Below are 11,702 nucleotides of genomic sequence, written 5' to 3'. Positions count from 1 at the left end.
CCTTAATGGTCTTTAACGTCATCAAAAGCCAAAAATACAAAAGTTGTTTATTTATGATTCTAAATACATTTCATCACGGTCTGGTGTAAACCTCAACACCATTTCTGCCAATGTTTGTTACATGTATTAAAAGCAGTAACTGCACTGTGTACTCAACATTTCATGACTCTAGGACCAAAAATGTATTCAAAATCCTTCTGAAGTTTGGTAATTATATATTTGTTAATAGTAAAATATAGCTTTTTTTTCCTTTCCTAAAGAATGTATTGTTTGAAAATTGACAAATGTATGAGGTTTTCATTGGAAGGAAATAGACTTGTGCTACAATATGTAGGCCTGGCTCCTTGGTATAGAGTAACTCTCTGCCCCACAACTCACAGCATAGGAGAGTCTCTGCATCCAGTAGATACATACATGACAAGTGCTGGTCCAAGCATGGCCCAGTGTGTCGGAGGCAGCTGGAGGTCTGTGGTGGTCTAGCCGACGTTGAAGCCACACTGGAACTTGTTCTTCTTTTGGTTAAGGAAGGCTCCCAGGGCCAAGGAGAGAGGTAGGGGCAGCAGCTTCTTCTCCAGGACCGCCCCCACCACCCAGTTACTGTCTACCGAACCTGGAGACAGGGATGGAGGGGAGGGACTGATCAGGAAATAATTCAGACCTGGGACAGCAGGTGGATGAACTCTGGCCAATCAATGACATGAAATGGATCAATTCACCCAAGAGGTCTGACTGAATAGCTGTGCTGTAGAGGGAAAGACAGTGGCTTACCTTTAAAGAGCAGGTTGGCTTTAGGGAGGTCCAGCTGGTACCCAAACGATACTGCGGTCTCCTGTGTCCGCATGCTGCCCTCAAACTCCACCCCCAGCTGCAGCTGAGTTGGTAGAAGGACAACAAGATGGTCTCGCAAACAGACTTAGCACTGTGGTGCTACATAGCCTCAAGTATTTCAGTGGGCTAACAACTCCATGTCAGAAAAGGAGTGGTCCATTAGCATGGTCAAACTTTCCACTAAGCACTCAACTCATAGGAGAGGGATGGTACTGGGCCTATAGTCGTGGTCTAGAGATGGTAGGCTACCAGTGGATTCCCAACTATTTTGCACAGTGATCCACACTAAAGCTTGGGGAGTTTTGTGGTCTAGACTGGGGGCAAGGTGATAGGATAGCTTAGTTTGGGTACCTGGTCATTGGCTCTGTGGTAGTATGTTGCATGAGCACCAGCACCTCCTAGAGTCAATGTGGCAACATAATTATTGCCTGGAGGAAAAACAAGAAGAATATTAATCAGTGACCTGACCAGTAAAAAAACTCCTGGCTCTAACAGAAGGTGAGGTGGTGTGGGTCAGAGTGGGTCTCACCTGTGTATCTGCCCATTAGGGAGGTGACTGCTCCCTCCTCCCCAGGCCTCCGGTGGTAGACCAGCTCTCCTCCCAACGCCAGGGCTGGACTGATGGACTGGAGGTAGTGAGCCACGATAATACCTGAGGACAGCAACATCTTCATCACGGTCATCATAGATGTTACAGTAGTGCACAAGAATAAAGGACTCATGTCTGAATAATAACCAGCCTGTTCACTCCGTTTACAGAGGCCATCATAACGTGTGGTCAAAAGGCTGGGTAACAAGAACATTATTGCTGTAAGTGATGAGTCGTTTTGCAGCATCATGGACCACCAGTGAAGTCTTTGATGAGAAAACAATCCTACCAGAGCCGAGGAGGACGTCTGGGTTGCCCAGGGTAACAGCAGAGGTGAAGTCGTCACCGCGGTACTCCAGGTCACACTGCTAGTTCACAAACTTGTGCTGCTGAGTCTTGAAATAACAAACATATTATTGGAAATGCACAGATTAATAAACAGTAACACTACCATTCAAAAGTTTGGGGTCACTTAAATGTCCTTGTTTTTGAAAGAAAAACATTTTGTTGTCCATGAAAATAACATCAAATTGATCAGAAATACAGTGTAAATGACTAGTGTAGCTGGAAATGGCTGATATTTAATGGAATATCTACGTAGGCGTACAGAGGCCAATTATCAGCAACCATCACTCCTGTGTTCCAATGGCACGTTGTGTTAGCTAATCCAAGTTTATCATTTTAAAAGGATAATTGATCATTAGAAAACCCTTTCCAATTATGTTAGCACAGCTGAAAACTTGTCCTGATTAAAGAAGCAATAAACTGGCCTTTAGACTAGTTGAGTATCTGGAGCATCAGCATTTGTGGCTTCGATTACAGGCTCAAAATGTCTAGAAATAAGGCACTTTAATCTGAAACTCGTCCATCTACTCTTGTTCTGAGAAATGAAGGCTATTCCATGCGAGAAATGGCCAAGAAACTGAAGATCTCGTACAACGCTGTGTACTACTCCCTTCACAGAACAACACAAACTGGCTCTAACCAGAATAGAAAGAGTGGGAGGCCCCGGTGCATAACTGAGCAAGAGGACAAGTACATTAGAGTGTCTAGTTTGAGACTAGTTTTGCGGGTACTATTTAATTAAGCTGCCAGTTGAGGACTTGTGAGGCATCTGTTTCTCAAACTAGACACTAATGTACTTGTCCTCTTGCTCAGTTGTGCACTGGGACCTCCCACTTTTTCTATTCTGGTTAGACAGTTTGCACTGTTCTTTGAAGGGAGTAGTACACAGCATTGTACGAGATCTTCAGTTTCTTGGCAATTTCTCGCATGGAATAGCCTTCATTTCTCAGAACAAGAATAGACTGACGAGTTTTAGAAGAAACTTCTTCATTTCTAGCCTGTAATCGAACCCACAAATGCTGATGCTCCAGATATTCAACTAGTCTAAAGAAGGCCAGTTGTATTGCTTCTTTAATTAGGACAGTTTTCAGCTGTGCTAACATAACTGCAAAAGGGTTTTCTAATGATCAATTAGCCTTTTAAAATGATAAACTTGGATTAGCTAACACAACGTGCCATTGGAACACAGGGGTGATGGTTGCTGATAATGGGCCTCTGTACGCATACGTAGATATTCCATTAAAAAAAAGTTTAAAAAATATCAGCCGCTTCCAGCTACAATAGTCATTTACAACGTATTTCTGATCAATTTGATGTTATTTTAAGGGACAAAACTTTTGCTTTCCTTTCAAAAACAAGGACATTTCTAAGTGACCCCAAATTTTTGAACGGTAGTGTACATAAACTTCCTGATCCTGGTGTGGCGTTCCCCGTTCTTCACAATGATGTACCTGGATGGCTATTTTGGAGCGCACAGCGCTGGTGAGCTGGTGGATAACCTGGGCGTTCAGACTACCGGTGCTGTCCATGTCTCCCACCATGACTGGGAAGGACTTGGGGGGGGGAGGGGTCAACACATGAAACAAAATTATTAGAGTATAATAATATTATGGTAAAGTGGCTGAGAGACGATTTCCAGACCAGACAAGTGACAGTTTACCTCAGCAGGTCCTGTCTGTTGAGTGCCCACGTAGGTGGCACCAAACCGGTAGCCAGATTCAGCCAAGGTGCTGAGAGTGACTGTGTGACTGACCTGTAGAACAGATACAGCAGATATCCAATAAAGTTGCAAACAATATAGTATTCTGATCCATATGAAATTGGACAATCACCGCCTTGAGGGTTAGATAGTTCCTTTTCATTTTATAATAGCTGCAACAGAATGCATACTAACGCTGGCTTTAATTTACTGGCTGCATCTAGAATATATATTCCTCTAGCTCCACAACTGACCTGGAAGTGATTACTCAGGCCCTTGTTGACCACCAGTCGCACTCCTTCCATCTGGATGGGGACCACCTCTGAAACGGCGTTATAACCACAGAGATACAGTGGGGGGAAAAAAGTATTTGATCTCCTGCTGATTTTGTACGTTTGCCCACTGACAAAGAAAGGATCAGTCTATAATTTTAATGGAAGGTTTATTTGAACAGTGAGAGACAGAATAACAAAAATATCCAGAAAAACACATGTCAAATTTTATAAATTGATTTGCATTTTAATGAGGGAAATAAGTATTTGACCCCCTCTCAATCAGAAAGATTTCTGGCTCCCAGGTGTCTTTTATACAGGTAACGAGCTGAGATTAGGAGCGCACTCTTAAAGGGAGTGCTCCTAACCGCAGCTTTTAAAAAAAAATGTTTTATTATTTTTAATTTTAACAGTAATATGCAAAACAAACATAACAGCCAGAGGGATTCGAAAGAAATGAGAAAAAGAAAAAAAAAAATATTCCACATTATATCAAATAAATTGACATTTTGTTTTGTATACGTTTTAAAGACTAAATAATTTTTTTTATCTGATTTGGAAAACAAAGAAATGGGTTAGGATTTGGATTTGTGTATGAAATATTTTCCTAATAAAAGAGATTTATGACATACTCACGTTCAATTGTGTAATCAGTGTAGTAAAATATGTCAAACTTAGACATTTCAGTGGTTGTATGCAATTTGAGGCCAAGATGTATTTTTACAGCAGTCCAGAACACTTCACTATATAAACAATTACAGAATAAGTGTTCAATAGATTCAGTTTCTAGTTCACAAAAACTGCATTCACTGGTAACATCAAGTATATATTTAGAAATCAAGCTATTACACGGATAGAATCTATGAATTATCTTAAAGGAGATCTCCTTTACTTTATTGGTCACCATAAATTTGTGTGGAGTGAGCCAAGCACGGCGCCAGTTTACATCAAACGATGAAGCCCAACAGAATATCGCAGAGGGAATAGACTTCCTGTAGAAAATATCCCTTAATAAACGATGGTTGAATTTCGTATCTAGTAGACCAATGCCATTCACCTGAATATCGCTTACAATCGGAGATATTCCAAAATATGCATTATTCTGAAGTAAAGGTTTTATCCCACTAGTTATAGCTTTAATAACAGTGTCATATTCCTTGCTTGAAACCTCAAAGTTGTATCTTTCCATAAATTCTCTCCGTGTAAATAGATTCCCACTAATATTAACTAATTGGCTGACAAGGACAATGTTTTTCGAGAACCATTTATGGTTAAATAACATCTTGTTTCTATATAATATCGACCCATTGTTCCATATAAAACATTTATGAGGTGAAAAGTTGTTTATACAACAAAGCCCAGCACATGAAAGCCTGCTTGTGAAAATCTGCCAGTTTCACAGGAAGTTTACCCACAATATATGGACATTGTAGTAAAAAATTTAAGCCCTCCGAGCTTCTGAAAAACAAAATGAGGTATAATATTCCAGAAACGATGAGGATTTTTTTTATGTATCTTTTAATCCATTTGACCTTTGATATCTGATTGAAGAGAGTGAAATCTAAGACATTTAGACCGCCATCACAAACCCTGTTGGTGATAACATCTCTTTTTATCTTATGTGGCTTGTTTTTCCTTATGAAGTTGTACAAATGCCTATCTAAGGTACAGCAAGTGGATTTGGGAATATCAATAGATGAAAAACGATAGGAGGCACGAGATAGCCCCTCAGTTTTGGATAAAAGCACCCTTCCTTGAAGACTTAAATCCCTCCTTAACCATGAGGATAATTTTTTGTGTGACAGATTCAGTTACAGGGTTCAAATTAAGATCATTCATAGCCTTAAGATTTTTGGTGATCTTTACACCAAGGTAGGTTACAGTATCTTTTTCAGAGATGTTACAATCTGCTGGATTGACAGCTCCTTTCAAAACAAACATCTCACATTTGGAAAGATTTAATGCCAAACCTGAGATTTTGGAGAACTGCTTCACGATATCCAATGCTAATCTAGCTTGAGACACATTTTTCAAAAAAAGTGAGGTGTCATCCGCCAGTTGGGATATCTTGATCTCTCTGGCCTGGAATGTAATGCCTTCAAATTGACTTTTATGAACTAATGAGCATAACATTTGAGATACTAACAAAAATAAAAAAAAGGTGAAATTGGACAACCTTGTCATATTCCTTTGTAAATGTTAAATCTCGAGGATGTTTCATGACAGAGTTTGATACAGCTATTGCCACCATTATACAGAGTTTTAATAGCATCAACAACAAAAAACGACCAAATTTCAAACGCTTAAGACAATCAAAGATAAAATTGTGACTTACTGTATCAAATGCTTTCTGAAAATCCAAAAATAGGATAACAGGGAAGTCATCTAATAGATCACAATCCTCAACCAAGTCTAACACCAGCCTCAGATTATTAGATATATGGCGCCCTTTCATAAACCCTGATTGACATTCATCAATCAGATCAATTAAGCAAGACTTTAACCTTTTTGCAAAGATTAAGGCTATAATTTTGTAGTCGTTATTTAGGAGTGTGATTGGACGCCAATTATCAATACTTAGGACATCCTTGTGTGGTTTAGGTATAAGGGTAATAACCCCTTGCTTCAGAGAGGCAGGTAGTTCTCCCTTCTTTATAGCCTCCTTAAAGGTTTCAAGTAAAAAAGGCGCTATTTCTTCAAAGAATGTTTTGTAAAATTCAGAGGTTAATCCATCACAACCTGGAGATTTGTTCTTTTTTAACTGAGCAACCCCGTACTGGATGTCCATAATGGATAAATCTTGGCAACAAGACTGATTGAGTTCTTCACTAACCGAATTAACATTCTCTATAGAATCAAGGAGATCCTTAGGAGTCACTCAAATTGTTATCTAAGGAGTAAAGATTCTCATAAAACTTAGTGGTAAAGTCTTATAACAACTCTCTATCCTCAGTGGTATCCCCATTAATCTTAAGTTTCCGAAGTGTGTTGAGTTCCCCTCTCCTCTTTTCCAAATTAAAAAAGTATCTACTGTTCTTTTCCCCTTTTTCAAGCCATTGTTTTCTAGATCTTATGAAAGCTCCTCTAGCCTTTTCCTCATACAATGTATCTAGTTGATTCTGTAAATCATTCAATTTAGCTTTCTCATTAAGATCAAGATGCTCAATCTCTGTGATATCAGCAATTGTTTTAGAGAGTTCAGCTACCTCACATCTCTCCCTTAAAGCAAGCCGTTTTCCATAAGTAATACAGGCTGAGCAGATTTTAAATTTCAGCAGTTCCCAATATTTCCCATATTCTGCATTAGATGTAGCTAAACTCCAGTAAACAGAAATTTGATTCTTAATCACATTTTTTAAATCATCATGCAATAACAATGATTTATTTAATTTCCACTAACCACCAGAGTAATTCTAACCATCATTACTGCACATTCTTGCAGTCAACCATATGACTTTATGATCAGTCAGGACTGCAGGCAGTATTTTTACCTCTACAGTGTTGGGCTCAAGACTAGAGGTTATCACCCACAAATCAATTATTGATTGTAAGGAACAATCTCTATTACTCCATGTGTATTGTATCTCTCCAAGGTTTTTTACTCTCCATATGTCAATTAAGTCCAGGCTTTGGCAGAAATTCACCAACTTGTTCACACCAATGTTAGGCAATCTATCAGTCTCATTAGAATAAACCATATTAAAATCTCCACCAACTATAATCTGACTGGATGGATATTTTCTCAGAAGACTTAAGAATTTCTTCAATTTCCTCTAGAAGTAAGTTATTTGGAGGACTAGAACAGTATCCATATACATTACACAACACAAATAATCTGTCCATGTGGTTGATGACCACTACTAGCCAATGTCCATTGGAGTCCATTTGAGTAAACAAAAATTTCCCTTTGAAATTGTGTGCTAAAATTGCAACCCCAGCTGAACGATTAGTCCCGTGGGCCAAAAAAATGTCACTGCCCCACTGATTTTTCCAATAATTATAGTATTCTTTGCATGAATGTGTTTCTTGAACGAATACAAGATCTGCGTTGCAGTCCTTACAAAACTAAAAAAAGCTTCTCTCTTTAACAGGTTTCGTATTCCCCTGGCATTGATTGACATAAACTTAAAGTCCATATCTATAGAATAGAAAGAAAAATCCTATGCAATCTCAACTTTACCCTCTCTATAAAAAGTTGCTTCATAAATGTATTAACAGAAGTCTTAACTTGTAAAACAGTAACACCATGTTTCAAAACTAGAGCGTTCAGTTTGCAGTGGGGAAGGAGCTACCTTGTAAACCTACAGACAGAACAAATCACCCCAGTCGTAATTCTTCTCCGTTGGCGAAAAAGGCTCCGATTCCCCTGTAGTATCCACCCTTTTCTTGATTTCGGGCCTGTTGTACAAGAGGCAAAGACAATTCTTTCTGTGTCTTTTTGGGTGCAGGACTATTGACTACATTTTCAGAATCAACCGAATGTCCAGAATCCTCCATTTCTTCTCCCGAGGAGTCAGGTGGCGGTTTTTCTCCTGAGTGCTCGGCTAGCAACGGCCTTCTCCTCCCTTTGCTCTTTCGCACATTTTTTCCTTCCATTTCTCAAAGTTCCAGATCAAATTATCGGTCAACTAAGCGTTGTTCTCTATTGTGTTTACTATAAGCCAAGTTCTGTTACATTTAAGTAATTTTGAGAGGGATAAAAGTTAAGGTTACTCGGAGCAAGCTGAAATCTCGTCTGCACTCGCCGCCATCTTTTCCCGGCCTCCTCCTAACCGTAGCTTGTTACCTGTAAAAAAGACACCTGTCCACAGAAGCAATCAATCAATCCAAACTCTCCACCATGGCCAAGACCAAAGAGCTCTCCAAGGATGTCAGGGACAAGATTGTAGACCTACACAAGGCTGGAATGGGCTACAAGACCATCGCCAAGCAGCTTGGTGAGAAGGTGACAACATTTGGTGCGATTATTCGCAAATGTAAGAAACACAAAAGAACTGTCAATATCCCTCGGCCTGGGGCTCCATGCAAGATCTCACCTCGTGGAGTTGCAATGATCATGAGAAAGGTGAGGAATCAGCCCAGAACTACACGGGAGGATCTTGTCAATGATCTCAAGGCAGCTGGGACCATAGTCACCAAGAAAACAATTGGTAACACACTACGCCGTGAAGGACTGAAATCCTGCAGCGCCCGCAAGGTCCCCCTGCTCAAGAATACATACACAGGCCCGTCTGAAGTCTGCCAATGAACATCTGAATGACTCAGAGGACAACTGGTGAAAGTGTTGTGGTCAGATGAGACCAAAATGGAGCTCTTTGACATCAACTAAACTCGCCGTGTTTGGAGGAGGAGGAATGCTGCCTATGACCCCAAGAACACCATCTCCACTGTCAAACATGGAGGTGGAAACATTTTTCTGCTAAGGGGACAGGACAACTTCACTGCATCAAAGGGACGATGGACGGGGCCATGTACCGTCAAATCTTGGGTGAGAACCTCCTTCCCTCAGCCAGGGCATTGAAAATGGGTCGTGGATGGGTATTCCAGCATGACAATGACCCAAAACACACAGCCAAGGCAACAAAGGAGTGGCTCAAGAAGAAGCACATTAAGGTCCTGGAGTGGCCTAGCCAGTCTCCAGACCTTAATCCCATAGAAAATCTGTGGAGGGAGCTGAAGGTTCAAGTTGCCAAACGTCAGCCTCGAAACCTTAACGACTTGGAGAAGATCTGCAAAGAGGAGTGGGACAAAATCCCTCCTGAGATGTGTGCAAACCTGGTGGCCAAATACAAGAAACGTCTGACCTCTGTGATTGCCAACAAGGGTTTTGCCTTGTTTTGCAGAGGGGTCAAATACTTATTTCCCTCATTAAAATGCAAATCATTTTATAACATTTTTGACATGTGTTTTTCTGGATTTTTTTGTTGTTATTTGGTCTCACTGTTCAAATAAACCTACTATTAAAATTATAGACTGATCATTTCTTTGTAAGTGGGCAAACGTACAAAATCAGCAGGGGATCAAATACTTTCCCCGCCCCACTGTAGTTAGAGGACACAACTTTATATCGGTCCCATTATGGCGTCTGAGAGCAAGGTCGTCGCCATTGAGGCCAACTCCATTTGGAAGTAGTGAATTTTCATCTTCTACTAACTGAGTTGGTAAACAAACTGTAAGGGTGCAATTTGCCACATGGAGTGAGTTATTTGAACAGGTATAAAATAAATGTTGGTGATTTACTGCCACCTGCAGTTAATGAATGTTTGCTCACACGCATAATTCATTGGCTGATCCCTCCTGATGACCTGGAAGGAATTATGTGATCCTTCCTTTACCAATAGCAAGTCCAACCGAGTTGATTTCAAAATGGTTTAAGCCCTCAATGGTGCTGCCCTTGCTAAAACTGGCTTTTGTGCACTAGAGTAGTCCAAGTCTATGGTCAGAACAGAAACTGTTCAATGCAAACAATGTTTTATTTGAACACAATCTAAAATATGGGGCCAACACTTTTTTAATTCTGAGGAAAAACACACCTCTCAAATAAATGATAGAGCATCAAATCTGCCATGTCATTGCCCAGCCTATTCGAACAGGAAGGATGCACCTGTACAACTCTGATGACGTACTGCATGACATGACTGTATGATCCTTACCTTTGCACTTGCGATGACACTCCTCGTAGGTACCAGGGTTGGGGAGGGGGCTCCCCGTCTCACCTGCTGGCTGTCCGGGGACAGAGGGGGGAGGGATGGAGGGCATGGAGAACCCTGGGGGGACTGACACCAACCCAGGTGCCCCCTGGACAACGCCACTGCCTGGGGCAGGGGGGGAGGCGGGGGAGCTGGCAGCCAACACACTGCCCATGCTGAAGCAGAATGAGAGAGAGAGACAAAGAGAGAGATGGGATGAGATACTTGATGTTATGTAAATAGTTAGTAGCTAGTTATCCAACTCTATGCATTAACTGGGACAAAGACTAGCACAGCTAGGTCAAGGCCAAAGGGTAACGTAACGTTAGCTGGATAGCATATGCCCACCCAAACCAACCACAATCACCTTTCGTTTTGGCCTTAAGTAACCATCTGTCTTATGCAACCATACCAAACGTAAGACACTGTATCATACTTAATGGAGTGTATTGGTTTTATGTACAGACAAATAGGAAATGCTCTGAGATCTGGTCGACTTGACTGACAGTCACTGACTGAGCTAACGGTCGCTTGCTAATGTTGCTAGCGATAACAATTGCAGCACTGTACATGCCTCAGACAAAACTGTAACACCATCAGCTTTCTATAATAAAGACATACGATTTTACAGTCGTCCGTTTCATGCAACTATCCTTCAAATGTGATAGTGAGCTAATCACGTTGACTTTTCGTGCGTGTTCGGCGGTAATTCTAGCTACACACCCGCAAAGTTCCACAACCTTCCGGTGCGCATTTAGGCCCGCCCATCGTCCCCTATAACCCCATGGATTGGGTAGTGTACCTACAAAATCAACTACCATTGGCCAGCACATCAAACTACTAGGAATCCCCTAAATATTGCGTGATGTGCTGGGTTGATCACCTAGTCAGAACTCAGAAATGACTGAGCTGCTATCTAGTTAAACACTAAGTCGTTGAACCAGAGGTATGGGTTGAATGCAACAAGTGTATAACTACAGCCATTTAGCAAGTACAACATTTACGAGTTGCCTACTTCTGACTAACACCTGAATAGGCGTATTTTGCGTCTACCAATCGGTTTCGTCATTCAATCCCACGAGGCAAGACATTCCAAGGGTAATCTTTATATGCACAGTGCTCGTCTTCTTGTGATTCTTTCTACATGTAGAATGTACAGTACCAATCAAAAGTTTGGACACACCTCATTCCAGGGTTTTTCTTTATTTTTATTATTTTCTACATTGTAGAATAGTGAAGACATCAAAAATATGAAATACATATGGAATCATGTAGTAACA

The 11,702-nt window shown here is 40.8% G+C and overlaps 1 pseudogene across 1 annotated transcript; it reads right to left on the bottom strand.

The window, feature by feature from the left end:
* Positions 1–31: 31 nt before the first annotated feature.
* Positions 32–11,170, bottom strand: LOC106605698 (mitochondrial import receptor subunit TOM40 homolog; annotated as a pseudogene). Its single transcript, XR_014392388.1, has 10 exons — positions 11,044–11,170; positions 10,387–10,598; positions 3,716–3,783; positions 3,423–3,515; positions 3,214–3,315; positions 1,707–1,812; positions 1,358–1,480; positions 1,180–1,256; positions 769–871; positions 32–610 (listed from the first exon to the last, which is right to left on the bottom strand). The product of XR_014392388.1 is annotated as a mitochondrial import receptor subunit TOM40 homolog (transcript).
* Positions 11,171–11,702: the final 532 nt, after the last annotated feature.

The sequence above is a fragment of the Salmo salar genome, chromosome 05, assembly GCF_965601325.2.
Source record: "Salmo salar chromosome 05, fSalSal1, whole genome shotgun sequence".
Lineage (NCBI taxonomy): Eukaryota > Metazoa > Chordata > Actinopteri > Salmoniformes > Salmonidae > Salmo > Salmo salar.
Note: the sequence above shows the minus strand (reverse complement) of the source record. Positions and strands in the feature narration are given on the sequence as shown.